Genomic DNA, 17,669 nt, shown 5'->3' with positions numbered 1-17,669 from the left:
TGGGAAAGCACTATAAATATGTAGGAAGCCAAGAGCTGAGGCATGAGCTCAGACAGGATAGCGAGGAGGAATTTATTGCCTAACGTACCTCCTTTCCCCTATCATCATTGAAACAAATTAACATTACATCCAACCAGAGTTTTATGGGTGTGGAATGATACCAAACCATCCTCATTAACAGAAAGCCACCAGATGAGACAGATCAGGCAGCTGTTACATAACTTAATTCCCCAAATTTCATAAACCCGAAGGAATTATTCCTCATTTCTTCCAGGCGGGTGTGTGGTTTACCTGTTGACAATTGTCTAGGTTTCCTCTTACTGCTAATGACTCTGGGAAGGATCTGTTGAAATACTCATTAAACAAAGAAGGCTTTTCTTGGAAATGAAATAACCGAAATGAATAGAGTCAGTGAGTCCTTGAGGATAATATCAGAGCCAGGTGCATATCGCAGTCCTGCACAGACTGCATGTCAGTACACATCACAGTATATACAGTATATTCTGCAGACTATCTCTCCTTTTAGCCCCTCTTTACAAATTATTTCGAGTATCTCTCATTTTGGCCCCATCAGCCGCATTATGCAGAATATCTCTCTTTTTAGTACTTGTGTACACATTCTTCAGAATATCTCTTCTTTTAGCCCCCCCGTCTGCCCCATTATACAGTACAAAGTATCTCTCTTTTTAGCACCTTTGTACACATTTATTAGAGTATTTATCGTTTTAACCCCTCTGTCTGCCCCATTCTACAGATAATCTCTCCTTTCAGCCCCATTTGTATACAGCTCCATATATATGGGTAAATATTCAGTGCACAGTATTCAGCAGAATCCACTTTGTATGAGGGAGATCTTATTTTAGAGAAGGCATACAGTAATTTGTTAATATTGATGTTGCAGTTCTTGCATACTGCTACTGCAACCTAAATTCAAAAGTCCTTTTCAGGGCTACATACTGTCCTTTCTCAAGTAAAACTGCTGTTTACTGCATTCAGTGTAGGGAGAGTTGGTGTAGGAGGGATAGTTTTGGATTAGAGGCATCTAAGCAGGGTTTCTTGCCTTACAGTCCTTCTATAGGTATACTGCTGCTGCAACTTAAAACATAAGTCCTTTTTCAGGGCTATTTTCTTTTCCCTATTAATAAAGGAAAATTTGCAGGCATATATTATATACCTAACTAAAAATGCACAAGGCATGGACTAAGGGACAAGGAAATGGACGTACTGCTGATGATGCACGCAGAGATCAAGGCCAGGTGAAACAGTGGCTGCTGCAGTAGCACAACACACATGCTCATCCACAAGACCTAACTTCCTGTCCCACTTTGCAGGGGGTCATGGGATACTATTCTGGAAGCCAGAACAGTACAAACAGATGGTCGGTTGGATGGCAGAACGTGCTTCCAGTATGTTTCACAGCACCGCTCTGTCTTTCACACGGTTCAGTCTCACAAGCCAAGAATTCTAGGTGAACAATTAGTACAAAAATTCCCATCTGAAAATGCTCATGGAAGAGATCTGGGACAGTTTCATTAGACCCAGTGCCCAGGTCCTGATGCGCGGGGTAGTCTAAAAAGAAGGGCCAAATTTTTGAAGATGGTGAAGGAGTACCTAGCTGACCGTCCCAGCGTCCTCCATGAGTCCACTGCTCCATACAACTATTGAGTTTCCAAGCTGGACATAAACTGTCCCTCTATGCCTTGGAGGTGCTGGCCATGATGATGGTGTTTTGTAAGACTAGGTTTGTAGTGCCGCCTGTGGCATAATAACTGATAGGCGCATCCACCTGTCAACTGAAAATGTTAACAAGCTGACTCTTATCAAAATGAACAAGGCCTAGATTGGTAAAGACTTCTCAACCCCACTCTATGAGAGTAGCGGACCATAAAGCCAATTCAAATGTTCCTTTTTTTCATGTGTATTGCCCTGCATCCCTTGCCACCCAAAAAAGGGTATAATGTTCATGGTTCCTTCCTTTTTTTGTCCTCTTCCAACATATCAAAAAGGTCATCATGTGGCCTCGCTCCAAATTTTTAGAGGTCATCATGTGGCCCTCGGTTCAGATTTTTTGAGGGTCATCATGCAGTGTGGCGCCCCTGAGGGTTCAGTCGCCACAGAGGTACTGCACTTCCTCCTGAGGTGTGGTACCCCACTATCCAGGTAAGGTGGAGACACCTGACCACACTCCAACACTCACATCCCACATGCACACCAGTAGCGTAGCAGAGCAACCTTGGTGGCTCCCTGCTTGGAACACGAAGAGTCCTGGGAAGTGGCTGGAGCTTAGACTGCACAAGAGAGAGGGAGAATATTAGGAAAAGGTCAGTCTGTGAGAGAAGATCCCCTGAGAGGGATGGAGTGAAGGAAGTGCTGCAGCAGACTCCTGTGACCTGGAGAGGCTGGCACAGGAAAGAGCCATAGAAAACCTGATTCTTCAGAAGGAAGATAGTTTAGTACGGAACGTAAGGAGAAGAAGAGAACTAAGGACTAGGGTCAGAGCAGAGCCCTTCCTCAAGCTTGAAGCGCATGGCCGGGGTCCAGTCCCCAAGGTTGTATGGATACTGATGTTCCTGCAGCAGAAACAGGAGGAATAGAAGTCGTCACCACTTTATTCCCATCTAAGACTTAGGGGCACAAAAGCAACGTGGGTGAGCCGGGACATGATAGCAAGGAGTCCCCGAAGCAGGCTACAGCTGTCTGCCGTACAAGTAGAGTTCTAAGTAACATCAAGAAGGAGGAACTTGAGTTTAATACGCAACTACAAGTACTTCTGATTAGGCGCTAGTGTCGAGACGTTCAGAGAAGGCACATGTTAGAGGAGTGCTGGAAAGGTGTAGTTTACCTTGCCTGGGAGTTGGTTGAGCCCCTGACCTGGAGGACACGGCACCGAAGCGGGCATCTATGTGCACCAGACTGAGTAAAGCCTTGGAACTACATGCCCTTGTGTCCTCCACTTATTCTTGAGTCTTACACCCGGCTCTGCTACATTTACTTCTTTACACCATCTCCCCACTTGCCAACCTCATCTACTCTGCCTTGGGACTACAGCTCCACCTGTAGGGAGCCTCAACATCATTGCTGAACCATACCATCTGTCCCAGAGAAGCAACCCTGCAGCGCTGGTCAAACTGACCAGAAACCACAGGTGGCGTCACGAATCATCTCAACAACTTTATCCTCATCACTCTACCCATTTAACATTGACTGCCTGAGGCTATGGACTGGGTCACTGCCACTGTGACATCTCCCATTGAAATCAATGGGCCCGGCACCGAGTACCCCACGGCCTCTGGGGGCGAGTCAGCAGCACTCGCTCCAAATTTTTAAAAGCTCATCATGTGGCACTCATTTCAAATTTTTAAATGGTCATCATGTGGTCCTCGCTCCAAATGTTTAAAGGGTCATTATGCTGCTCTTGTTCCAAATTTTTAGAGGGTCACCATGCAGTACTCGTTTATAATTTTTAGAGCGTCATCATGCGATCCTCGCTCTTAATTTACCCAGGGTGTTTATGATGCCCTCCTCCATACCTACAATTCTCTTACACACACATATATATATACTGTATATGCCATTTATTGTCAAACTACTGTGTTTTCTCTTTTTAAATCATAATGATAACCCAAAACATCCAAATGACCCTGATGAAAAGTTTACATACCATAGTGATTTTGGCCTGATAACATGCAGTAAGTGCCTCCTTATTGTGCATCATGAAACAGCCACACCGCTAGTTTTCAGAGAGTCTTGTATTTCAGCTGATGTTATTTGTGGGCTTTTCTTTGCATCCCGAACAATTTTCCTGGCATTTGTCACAGGTCACAGGTGAGGGTGTTACCTTTAGTAGCCATTCAAACCCATTTGTGTCAACTTCTGTGCATGTTATCAGGCCAAAATCACCAGGGTATATAAATGTTTTTCAGCCCTTGAACTTAGTGAAAGTCTTTACCAGTCCAGCAATCCCACTCCTTAATAATGGGAGAAAATTTTTTCTAAGGCCCTCCTCTTTGTGTTTTCCAGGGTGTATTGTAGTCCCTCCTTCTAATTTCGGTCATCCATTGCACTTAGTGCATAGGCTTTATGAGTTAAGGAGTCCAACTACCCAACAATTTTAACAGCATGTTTATGAGGTATATATGTATTACAGGGTGTATCGGAGAAGCTCTTTCTTCTAACTGTTGGTAGTTCTTGCATTGTCTGCATAGGCCTTGTGAGTTTCGGAGTCCCTCATTCATAAATTAAAGAGGATGCGTCTGACCATGTCACCCACACCACATGCCCAGATAAGGTAGTAAAATGTTAAAATAACGGTGCTTACTTTAGTTTTATTCCCCCATCTACTATGTCATCTACTGTAGTCGCAGGTGACGTGGAAATACGGTGAGAGATGGTCCGGCTATTAATGGGTGGAATCATTTTGTCCTGTAAAATCCTTTATATCTTCTGTTTTGAATGTTTTATTGTCAGTTTGTAAAAGTGGAGTAATACTCTGACAACATTGTTCCCAGCAGCGACCTGGGAGTCAGAGATGCATCCAGGTCTCTTCCTCATGCTATTCCCATTCCATTTGAGTGCTGTTTCCATCCATTTTAGCGATTTTCCTGCCCCAGCCCTTCTGTTGGGTCTTCCGGAAAAATAATCAAGTTTCCCATTGAGTACCATTATACTCATTGCTCGAGGTGAATCCGTCCAAGTATCTGACCTGCTCGATTCAAGGACTGAGCACTCAAGCATTTAATGCTCGATCATCACTAACTGAGAGTAGTCTGTCTTCAATGCATAGGAACTGTTGGGAAATGTGTGCATATCGACGCATGTTTACAACAGGAACTGTTCTTATGCAGTATGAGGATCACAGAATAACACCTGAGGTTCAAAGTTCCTAAAATGAATGTTTAAAATTGAGCTACCAAGATGATTCACACTAACACTAAATATTAGACAGTATATTGATGTGTTCAGAATGTGACATTTCTCAATGATAATTGGGAGAGGCTTTTATTTCTTTATAATTTTCCTGACATTAATTTACTTGATGAACATTAGAGTCTGCCTCTCCCTAAACTGGAATGGTTACATTTATGCAATACTGTAGAAATCTGTTATCAACTGCACTTTTAACTCTTAAAGTATAGATTTTGTTCAGTCTTTTTCCCATTGTTCTCCTCAGTATTCAGTTTTGTTTCTTTCTTTAACCCCTTTATCCCCAAAGATGGTTTCTATGTTAATGACCAGGCCAATACAGTGGGTACAGAAAGTATTCAGACCCCTTTAAATTTTTCACTTTTTGTTTTATTGCAGCCATTTGGTAAATTCAAAGAAGTTCATTTTTTTCTCATTAATGTACACTCTGCACCCCATCTTGACTGAAAAAAGCAGAAATGTAGAAAAAATTTGCAAACTTATTAAAAAAGAAAACCTGAAATATCACATGGTCATAAGTATTCAGAACCTTTGCTCAGACACTCATATTTAAGTCACATGCTGTCCATTTCCTTGTGATCTTCCTTGAGATGGTTGTACTTCATTGGAGTCCAGCTGTGTTTAATTAAACTGATAGGACTTGATTTGTAAAGGCACACCTGTCTATATAAGACCTCACAGCTGACAGTGCATGTTATACCAAATGAGAATCATGAGTTCAAAGGAACTGGCCAAGGAGCTCAGAGACAGAATTGTGGCAAGGCACAGATCTGGCCAAGGTTACAAAAGAATTTCTGCAGTACTCAAGGTTCCTAAGAAAACAGTGGCCTCCATAATCCTTAAATGGAAGAAGTTTGGGACCAACAGAAGTCTTCCTAGACCTGGCTATCCAGCCAAACTGAGCAATCGTGGGAGAAGAGTCTTGGTGACAGAGGTAAAGAAGAACCACAAGATCACTGTGGTTGACCTCCACAGATGCAGTAGGGAGATAGGAGAAAGTTTCACAAAGTCAACTATCACTGCAGCACTCCACCAGTCGGGCATTTATGGCAGAGTGACCCAATGAAGCCTCTCCTCCATTCCAGACATATGAAAGCTCACATAGAGCTAAAAAGCATATGAAGGACTCCCAGACTATGAGAAATAAGATTCTCTGGTCTGATGAGACGAAGATAGATTTTTTGGTGATAATTCTAAGTGGTATGTGTGGAGAAAACCAGGCACTGCTCATCACCTGCCCAATACAATGCCAACAGTGAAACATGGTGGTGGGATCATCATGCTATGGGGGTGTTATTTAGCTGCAGAGACAGGACGATTGATTGCAATTGAAGGAAACATGAATGTGGCCAAGTACAGAGATATCCTGGATGAAAACCTCTTCCAGAGTGCTCTGGACCTCAGACTTGGCCGAAGGTTAACCTTTCAACAAGACAATAACCCTAAGCACACAGCTAAAATAACAAAAGGAGTGGCTTCAGAACAATGATGTCTTGGCCGACTGGGCATGAGTGTTTTGGGTGGAGCTTAGGGTAAAAAAATGCTTCCATCGGCGCACGCAGGCACGCTAGTATCATTTTGAGATTGTGTGTGTGAGTGGATACGCTACCACTCTGTTTGCACACATGTGTGCCGCTCTTGTCTGGGCAAGTAGTGTAGGATGATAAACTCCAGCTTGGCTTAGCATCTGTCTCCTTTGTGTGTGCGGTTAGCATAGCTGAGTTACAGAGCAAGTCCAACCATTAGCCTAGATTTCCCTTGGAGAGTGATAGGGTTCCACACCTAGCGTCATGTATGCTTTTACGTCTATGACATTTAACAGGGCTTAGTACTTACTTACCTCGCAGTGCCTCTCAGTGACTTAACTGAGCTGGGTATTCTGAGTTCTGTTCACACTGTGTGACGTTTACACAGTGTGTTTAAAGTTATCGCACGAAGTTCCGCTGTTGTACTAACTAGCAGCAGTTGTTCATCTCTGCACGGTGGACCCCAGGTTGCAATTGCACTTCATTATCTATTTTTATATAGTGAAATCCGCCAACACTAACATCTGTTTTTTCCAGTCAAGATGGGGTGCAGAGTGTACATTAATGAGAAAAAAGTGAACTTTTTTGAATTTACCAAATGGCTGCAATGAAACAAAGAATGAAACATAGAATCATAGAATCATAGAATCGTAGAGTTGAAAGGGACCTCCTGGGCCATCTGGTCCAACCCCCTGCTCAAAGCAGGATTCGCTAAATCATCCCAGACAGATGTCTGTCCAGCCTCTGTTTGAAGACTTCCATTGAAGGAGAACTCACCACTTCTCGTGGCAGCCTGTTCCACTCATTGATCACTCTAACTGTCAAAAAGTTTTTTCTAATATCTAATCTGTGTCTCCTCCCATTCAGTTTCATCCCATTGCTTCTAGTCTTTCCTTGTGCAAATGAGAATAAAGTTGATCCTTCTACAATGTGACAGCCCTTGAGATATTTGTAGACAGCTACTAAGTCTCCTCTCAGTCTTCTCTTTTGCAAACTAAACATTCCCAAATCCTGCAACCTTTCCTCATAAGACAGGGTTTGCAGACCGGTCACCATTCTGGTCGCTCTTTTCTGAACTTGCTCCAGTTTGTTGATGTCTTTTTTAAAATGTGGTGCCCAAAACTGGACACAATATTCCAGATGAGGTCTGACCAAAGAGGAGTAGAGGGAAATAATGACTTCACGTGATCTAGACTGTATGCTTCTGTTAATACATCCTAGAATTGCTTTTTTGCTGCTGCATCACACTGTTGACTCATATTCAGTCTGTGATCTATTAGTATACCCAAGTCTTTTTCACATGTGCTGTCACTTAGCCCTATTCCTCCCATTCTATATATGCTTTTTTCATTTTTATTGCCCAGATGTAGTACTTTGCATTTCTCCCTGTTAAAAACCATTCTGTTAGTTGCTGCCCACTTCTCCATCTTTTTGAATCCTCTCTCTCTCTTCTCTAGTATTAGCTATCCCTCCTAGCTTTGTGTCATCAGCAAATTTAATCAGTTTACCCTCAATTCCTTCATCTAAATCGTTGATAAAGATGTTGAACAATACAGGGCCCAGGACAGAGCCCTGTGGTACCCCACTTGAGACATTCTTCCAACTGGATGTGCAGCCATTTACGACCACTCTTTGGGTCCGATCACTAAGCCAGTTATGAATCCACCTAACAGTTGCCTTGTCCATTCCATACTTAGTCATTTTTTCAATAAGGATTGTATGAGAGACTTTGTCAAATGCTTTGCTGAAGTCAAGATATACTATATCTACAGCATTTCCTTGAGCCACCCAATCAGTGATTCCGTCATAGAAGGAAATTACGTTAGTCTGACATGACTTATTAGTTACAAACCCATGCTGACTCTGTTTAATCACTTCATTCTTATCCAGGTATTGACATACATGTTGTTTAATAATTTGTTCAAAGATCTTTCCTGGTATAGAAGTCAGACTCACCGGCCTATAGTTGCCTGGGTCCACCTTCTTCCCCTTTTTGAAGATAGGAACAACATTTGCTCTTCTCCAGTCTTCTGGCACTTCTCCTGTTCTCCAAGAATTTTCAAAGATTATGGAGAGGGGTTCAAAAATTTCTTCTGCTATCTCCTTCAGTACTCTGGGGTGTAATTCATCTTGACCTAGAGATTTGAATTCATTTAGGTTAGCTAAGTGTTTCCTCACTATCTTTCTGTTTATAGATATCCTGGATTCTTCTATTCCCTTAATAGGACAGTGAATAACAGTTGATGTTACATTTCCTTTCTGAGAGAAAACAGATGCAAAATAGGAATTTAAAAGTTCAGCCTTCTCAACATCCTGTCTTACCATTTCATCATTTTCATCCTGTAAAAACCCTATAGCATCTTTGACTTTTCTTTTACTTTTGACATATCCCCAAAATCCTTTATTATTGCTTTTGACATCTCTTGCAAGCCTCAATTCATTTTCAGCTTTAGATAATCTGATTTGTGCCCTGCAGGTTCTGCAGACAGCATTATATTCTTCTTTAGATATGCCTCCCTCTTTCCATTTTATAAACATTTTTTTCTTCCTTTTTAGCATGTGCTTAAGTTCTGTGTTCATCCATCCTGGTTTCTTTAAATGCTTCCTATTCTTCCCTCTTTTCGGAATTGTTAACAACTGTGCTTTGAGAATTTCATTTTTCAAGATTTCCCATCCTTCCTGGACATTTTTGTCTTTAAGGATATCCAGCCATTGGATCCCTCCAATTCTCTTTCTGAATCCCTTAAAAATCTGCCTTTCTGAAATCTAACCTTGACGTCTGAGTCTTCACAGGTCTTCCGCCTCTAGTTATCCAAAATTCTAAAATAGCATGGTCGCTACCTCCTAGGGTCCCAGCCACTTTTACCTCCTCAACCATTTCCTCCCTGTTTATAAGGATTAGATCCAAGGTAGCAGTTCCCCTTGTTTTCTCCCTTACCTTTTGGAAGATAAAGTTGTCAGCAAGAGAGGATAAGAATTTCCTTGACCTGTTAGTTTTGCCTGAGAGAGATTCCCAACAAATGTCTGGATAGTTGAAATCTCCCATGACAACTATGTCATATTTTTTGGAGAACTTGGCCATTTGATGCATAAAGAGTTCATCCATATCTTCAGCTTGCACAGGCGGCCTGTAGTAAATGCCTACAATGGTGTCCTTTCCATTGTTCTGTCCTTGTATTCTTAGCCAAACAGTTTCCACAGAACTCCCAGTCTCTGAAGCTTGGATCTCTGTGCAGATATACGCGTTTCTAACATACAATGCGACACCCCCTCCTCGTTTATCAAGTCTGTTTCTTGCAAATAAGTTGTATCCTTCTAGTCTTGTATTCCAATCATGTGTATTGTCCCACCAAGTTTCAGTGATTCCAATGACATCATATTTCTTTTCCTGTGTTAGTAGTTCCAATGCTCCTTGTTTGTTGCCCATGCTTTGTGCATTAGTATAGAAACATTTTAGTTTGTGATTGGTTTCTCTTTCTCCAATATTTTTATTAATTAGATTATTTCGTCTTTGTTCTTCCTTTCCACTTCTAATAGCAGAGTTCTCAATAGCATTTGTCAGGTGTATGGCTTTTTCTGGTCTTTTGCTTCCATTCCCATGTTGTTCTAGTTTAAAGCTCTCCTTACAAGTGTAGCAAGGTGACTTCCAAATACATGCTTTCCAGTCTTCGTAAGGTGCACCCCATCTCTATCAAGTAGTCCATCGTATAAGTAGTTCACTCCGTGATCCAGAAATCCAAATAGTTGCTGACGGCACCATCGACGTAGCCAGTTGTTTACCTGCAGAATCTTATTCCACCTCCTTGTTCCATGGCCATCCACTGGGAGGATGGAAGAGAAGACCACCTGCGCTCCCAGTTCTTTCACTTTCTTGCCTAAGTCTTCAAAGTCTCTGCAGATGGTTTCCAGGTCGTTTCTTGCGGTGTCATTTGTCCCCACATGTAGTAGCAGGAATGGGTAGTCATCTGTAGGTCTGAAGAGTCCTGATATCCTGTCAGACACATCTTTAATTTTTGCACCTGGAAGACAGCACATTTCTCTTGAAGTTATATCCGGTCTGCAGATAGCGGCCTCTGTTCCTCTCAACAGGGAATCCCCCATGACCACCACTTTCTGTTTCTTCTTCACAACATTTTTCTTTCTCCATCCAGGAGGACTCTGAAGGCGTACAAGGTTGCTGTTTGTTGGCAAAGTCTTATCCTGATATATTTCTTCATCGTTTTCCTGCGTGAGAGCCTGGTACTGGTTTCTGAGCAGTATGGGTGCTGACTGCCTCCTGATCCTCCTGCTTCTCTGGGTCACATGTCTCCATTCCTCTGTTTCTTCAGGTGCACTTTGAATTTCTTCTCTTTCTGTAACATTTAAAGGGGTCTGAATACCTTCCGTACCCACTGTATAATTCTGTGAACAGTGACTGAAGCCACAACGGATACACATCTATGATTGAAAGCCAGTGGCTCCTGGAAGGAACAGAGTTCATTTTCACCTGGTAGCTGCACTTTCAGTAAGGTTGCCGGACAGATATGGAACGCAATTAACCTGCAAATTGACACTATACCTGCAAGTAGATAGCATTTGGGGACATGACAGGTTAACTTTAACCCCTTAACCCCCAGATCTTTTTTGGTTTTGCGTTTTCATTTTTTTCTCCACTCATTCCCAGAGTCATAACTTTTTTATTTTTCCGTCAATATGGCCACGTGAGGGCTTATTTTTTGCGGAACGAGTTGTACTTTTGAAAAACACCATTGGTTTTACCATGCTGTGCACTAGAAAATGGGAAAAAATTAAAGTGCAATCCCACACTGGTTTTTTGTTTGGCTTTTTTACTAGGTGCACTAAATGCTAAAACTGACCTGCCAATATGATTCTCCAGGTCATTACGAATTCATAGACACCAAACATGTCTAGGTTCTTTTTTATATACGTGGTGAAAAAAATCCAAACTTTGCTAAAAAAATAAATTGCGCCATTTTCCAATGCCTGTAGCATCTCCATTTTTCGTGATCTGGGGTTGGGTGTGGGCTTATTTTTTGCATGCCGGGCTGCCATTTTGATGATACTATTTTGATGGTGATATGAGCTTTTATTCGCCCGTTATTGCATTTTAATGCAGTGTCTCGGTGACCAAAAAAAGGTAATTCTGGTGTTTTTACTTTTTTTCTCACTACGCTGTTCAGCGATCAGGTTAATCCTTTTTTTAAATGATAGATCGAGCGATTCTGAATGCGGTCTTACCAAATATACTTTTATATTTTTCTTATTTTTTTTATATTTTTAAACACTTTTTTTTTTTACTTTTGGCATGCTTCAATAGTATCCATAGGGGTGAATAGCTGCAACTAGAAGTCCAGACAGTAGTTAAGCACAGACAGCATCATGGAGATGTCCAGAGGACTGTAGGCAGCAGAACGAGGAGAGGCAGAGCACTGAGTAATGAGCAGCAGCAGCAGGGAGTCCACCAGCAGAACAGCAGTAGCTCAAGAGCCAACAGCAACAAAATACTCAGGCAAAGAGGAGCACACGACCTGGACTTAAATAATCAGTACAGACAGGAAGTTCCATGGCAGGGCGAGATACAAGACTCCATCTTGGATCAGGACAAACAGACACAAAGGAAAGTCTGGAATCCTTACATTACTTCTACCTCAGAAGCGGCCTCAGGATGATCCAGGACCAGGCTTTTCAGGATGTTTCTGATGGAATAGTGTAATCTTTTGAGGCGCACAGATATTGCTCACCGGCTCCCAAGAGTTTTCCTCAGATTGATATCCTTGCTACTTGATGAGGTACTGCAGTTGATTGCTGAGGATTCTAGTGTCCAAAATCTTCTCCACAACAAACTGTTCTTGTCTCTCCACCAACACAGGCTGAGGAGGAGGCGTAATACGATCCTGAAAAGTATTTGGAGACAATGATTTTAATAGGAAGACATGAAACACAGGATGTACCTTCAAGGTCCTTGGTAACTTCAGATGACAGGCAACGGAACTCACGATCCCAGCGATCTTGAACGGGCCGATTAATTTTTGTCCCAGTTTCTGTGATGGAGCGTTCAATCTCAAGTTTTTTTGTGGATAACCACACAGAGTCCGCTGTCTAGAACATAGGTGCAGGTCTTCAAAAACTATTGGCAGATCTTTTATATCCCTCCTGTGCAGTAGATAGTGATTGCTTCAAGGTTTCCAGATTCTGTCTCATTGCTGCATCGATCGGGGATCTGGGAAGAATACTGGGATGATAACCCAGGTTGGCAAAGAAGGGTGTTACCTTAGTAGATGAACTCTGAGAGTTGTAACGAAATTCTGCTAGCAGAAGCAAATCCAACCAGTCATCCTGCGAATAGCTGATATAGCATCGAAGATACTGTTCCAGAGTCTGATTAGTCCGCTTCGTCTGCCCTTTAGTCTGATATGCAGAAGACAGACAAACATTAACACAAAGCGCAGAACAGAATCCCTTCCAGAACCTGGACGTTAACTGCACTCCCCGATGATTGAAGATGATTTTGTCCGGACCTCCATGCAACCGGAATACATTCTGGATGACCAGATCTACCGTCTTCTTGGCAGAGGGTAGACCAGTACAAGGGATGAAGTGGGCAGCTTTAGTAAGGCAATATATAACCTAAGCGGATTGCAGACCCTTGATCCTATCCGCTCAACCAGCAGAAGGCGTGGAGCGTTCCTACGATGCCCTAGACGCTTCGTCACAGCCGGAGGACTAACTAATCCTAAAGACAGAAAGATGAAATCTAAACTGCCCCAGAGCAGATCCCCAAAGGAATAGACAGTCCCCAAACATATATTGTCGGTGAGACAAGATGAGACACAAACACAGGCAGAGAACAGACTGAGCAAATGGTGGGGCCCAAGCTGTCTAGACAGGACAGGACAGAAAAAGATACTGTCTGCAATCACGCACAAAACCCTGAAAAAGTCCAACACTTCTGATATACAAAAAAAACCTAAGATCACATGATCTCACCCCCACTAGATCAGCACTCTGGTATAAACTGGCAGCAAGCAAAAAGATACTAGCATAACAGGGGACTGACCAAGCTGCAACATATGAAGCAGGGCCCAGCGCTGCCCCCAGCAGGGAGCACGCTGAACCCTAACAGCAAAACAGAAAGCAAAAAAAAGACACAACCAGATTAGATGCAAAGGATTAGGAAAATAATCACTTAGCTGAACATGCCGATCAGGCAGGGGACAAAAGGGCTCCAAATGCACACAGAGGAAAAAATCACCAGCAACCTTCAAGAGCAGCCAGCTCCATTATATGCTCCCAGCCATCAATCCCAGATTCCCAATTATCATCGTCAGGTGGGGAACCTCCATCCAACTGGCCAGCTCCAGTACTCTCAGTAACCACCAGAGGGAGTTTCGGCTCAGAAATCCAAGCAAGGGAGTTCACAACACGAGGAGTCTTAAAGCATGCACACACCTCACAAGAGAGAATGCAGCTCTTCACGTCTTTCAAACAGGTAGGCCACCAAAAAAAACGGCTAAGGAACTCCTGTGTCTTCTGTACCCCCCGATAACCAGCCAACTTGGAGTCATGGAAATCTTGAGGACCTGCAGCTTTACGGCCTCTGGAAAGAATAAACGTTGATCCTGGACCCACATACCGTTTTTGAGAACTAAGTTCTCATCAGCAGTCGAGTTGGCGAGAAATGGGTCTGCTTCCTTAATGGCTTTCCATAAGTCCTTATTCTGAATTATTCCGACAAAATTTGCATCAGACAAGATGGTCTTGGACGGGGTCCCAGGTGCGGAATCCGTGGCTTGGATTTGGGACAAATAATCCGCTTTCCCATTACTTGACCTTGGGCGGTACAAAATGACAAAATTAAATTGGTTCAAAAATTAACTCCAACGAGCCTGCAGTGGAGAAAGACATCTAGCAGATCTAAGAAATTCCAGATTTCGATGATCTGTGAGCACAATAACTTGCTGTGCTGCCTCCTGCAGATGGTGCCTTCATTCCTTAAATGCAGCGATAATGGCTAGAAGCTCTTTATCTCCCACATCATAGTTCTTCTCTGCAGTGGAGAGTCTTCAAGAAAAAAGCACATTGATGTAATAGACCATTGTCTCCCATTCTTTGTGAGAGGATGGCCCCCAGAGCACAGTCTGAAGCATACACTTTCACAATGAAAGGATGTGCTGGGTTAGGGTGAATCAGTACAGGTGCAGAAGTAAACCGGGACTTAAGACAATCAAAGGCTTCCTGAACCTGTGAGGACCACAAGATAGTTTTTTCCTTCTTTGTTAGCTGTGTAATGGGTCAAACAATCTCAGAGAAATTGAATAAATCATCTATAAAAATTTGTGAATCCAATGACACGCTGTTCCTCTTTGACATTTTTATTTTTGGGCCAATCAAGAATGGCCTGGATCATACTTGCCTCCATGTTAAGCCCCTGTGGCAAGATGACTTACCCCAGAAATTGAATCTCTGTGCGATGGAATTCACATTTCTCAGGCTTAATGTAGAGATGATTCTCTTTCAGACGTCTCAGGACGGTTTTAACATGCTCCTGATGTTCCTCAGTGGTACTTTCCTTGTCCCAATGATTAGCCTGGCTTGTTACTGGTGTTTTTCTTGATGGGAAAGTGATCTCCTTGGTCTCCCAGTTGATGCCGCTTGGGACAGTTGATAAGAAAGTGATCTGACTGACCACAGTAAAAACACAGACTTTCCCGAAAACGGTGCTCTCTGCGCTCGTTACTCTCAATGCTGTAAAGCATTCACCTGCATGGGAACTGGTTCAGCCTCCCAAGAGGATTTGCCTGTAGGTTCCTGACGTAAAGATAACATGGCGGTCTCAGCTTTAGTGCAACAAATAGGGTAATTAAACATCATAGACATTGCAGCAAAAATATCGTCAAGGTTATTCAAACGAGGATCATGAGTCTTGGTAAGTAAGTAACATGATTATACATAAAACCTTGGATCGATCAGTAAGGAAGTGGGTGGCACGCACATCATAATATAAAAGGCATTGATTCACAAACTCACAAAATTTGTAGCGGTCTCCACTGAACCTAAATGGTGGTAACTTGGGATGACTAGTTGGCAGTAGCTGCCCCGTGGGTGGAGACGCCCGTGTTGTTATCTGATTACTTAAATCCTGAATCGCTTGTCCAAAATGGGCCTCCTAGTTAGCAACCTTGTTTTGCAGAGCCTCTATATCAGTGGTTCTCAACCTTTCTAATGCCGTGACCCCGCAATACAGTTCCTCATGTTGCGGTGACCCCCAAACCAAAAAATAATTTTGGTGGCTACTTTAAAACTATAATTGTGCTACAGTTATGATTCTGAATGTAAATACCTGATATGCACCTGCGTTATTTTCTATTACACACCTGTTACTATGACCAGGGGGCCGTATTCACATGCTTAACTAATGGATCTGTTTTTTTCCAGATTAGTGGCAAGTTTTCTGTATAGAACAGTGTGAACTGTGTCATAGGATACACTGCAGTTTCTGCACAGAATGGCATCTTTTATAATGTGAATGTGACTCAACTCACCATAGGTTTTGAATGAGTGGGAGCACTGGGCTTGTTTCCCTGTATCAGTGAGAGCACTGGGCTTGTTTTCCTGCAACAAGATGGTCCCATATTTGACAAATAATCAAAAGGTGTGCCACACATATAATCCCCCATGTAAAGAAAGATGGGCCCACACATATAATACTCCCATGTATAGCATGATGGCCCCACACATGTAATCCCCCATATATATGATGGCCCCACACATGTAATCCCCCATATATATGATGGCCCCACACATGTAATCCCCCATATATATGATGGCCCCACATATGTAATCCCAACATGGCTCTGCTCCCACCCTCCCATCCTTGTATACATGGCTCTGCTCCCACTCTCCCATCCTGTATACATGGCTCTGCTCCCACTCTCCCATCCTGTATACATGGCTCCACTCCCACTCTCCCATCCTGTATACATGGCTCCGCTCCCACTCTCCCATCCTGTATACATGGCTCTGCTCCCATCGTGTATACATGGCTCTGCTCCCACTCTCCCATCCTGTATACATGGCTCTGCTCCCATCCTGTATACATGGCTCTGCTCCCACTCTCCCATCCTGTATACATGGCTCTGCTCCAATCCTGTATACATGGATCTGCTCCCATCCTGTATACATGGCTCTGCTCCCACTCTCCCATCCTGTATACATGGCTCCGATCCCAGTCTCCCATCCTGTATACATGGCTCTACTCCCATCCTGTATACATGGCTCCACTCCCACTCTCCCATCCTGTATACATGGCTCTGCTCCCATCCTGTATACATGGCTCTGCTCCCACTCTCCCATCCTGTATACATGGCTCTGCTCCCACTCTCCCATCCTGTATACATGGCTCTGCTCCCACTCTCCCATCCTGTATACATGGCTCTGCCCCCATCCTGTATACATGGCTCTGTTCCCACTCTCCCATCCTGTATACATGCCTCTGCTCCCACTCTCCCATCCTGTATACATGGCTCTGCTCCCACCCTCCCATCCTTGTATACATGGCTCTGCTCCCACTCTCCCATCCTGTATACATGGCTCCGCTCCCACTCTCCCATCCTGTATACATGGCTCCACTCCCACTCTCCCATCCTGTATACATTGCTCCGCTCCCACTCTCCCATCCTGTATACATGGCTCTGCTCCCATCGTGTATACATGGCTCTGCTCCCACTCTCCCATCCTGTATACATGGCTCTGCTCCCATCCTGTATACATGGCTCTGCTCCCACTCTCCCATCCTGTATACATGGCTCTGCTCCAATCCTGTATACATGGATCTGCTCCCATCCTGTATACATGGCTCTGCTCCCACTCTCCCATCCTGTATACATGGCTCCGATCCCAGTCTCCCATCCTGTATACATGGCTCTACTCCCATCCTGTATACATGGCTCCACTCCCACTCTCCCATCCTGTATACATGGCTCTGCTCCCATCCTGTATACATGGCTCTGCTCCCACTCTCCCATCCTGTATACATGGCTCTGCTCCCACTCTCCCATCCTGTATACATGGCTCTGCTCCCACTCTCCCATCCTGTATACATGGCTCTGCCCCCATCCTGTATACATGGCTCTGCTCCCACTCTCCCATCCTGTATACATGCCTCTGCTCCCACTCTCCCATCCTGTATACATCTTGTATACATGGCTCTGCTCCCATCCT

General features: G+C 43.5%; 1 protein-coding gene across 3 annotated transcripts in view; it reads right to left on the bottom strand.

Moving 5' to 3' along the window:
* Positions 1 to 17,669, bottom strand: part of NOS1 (nitric oxide synthase 1) — a 558,783-nt gene that overhangs the window by 193,700 nt on the left and 347,414 nt on the right. The gene's annotated exons all lie outside the window — the stretch shown is intronic.

The sequence above is a fragment of the Dendrobates tinctorius genome, unplaced genomic scaffold, assembly GCF_039654945.1.
Source record: "Dendrobates tinctorius isolate UK_male_01 unplaced genomic scaffold, ASM3965494v1 ptg000003l, whole genome shotgun sequence".
NCBI lineage: Eukaryota > Metazoa > Chordata > Amphibia > Anura > Dendrobatidae > Dendrobates > Dendrobates tinctorius.
This window is presented reverse-complemented; position numbering and strand designations above follow the sequence as displayed.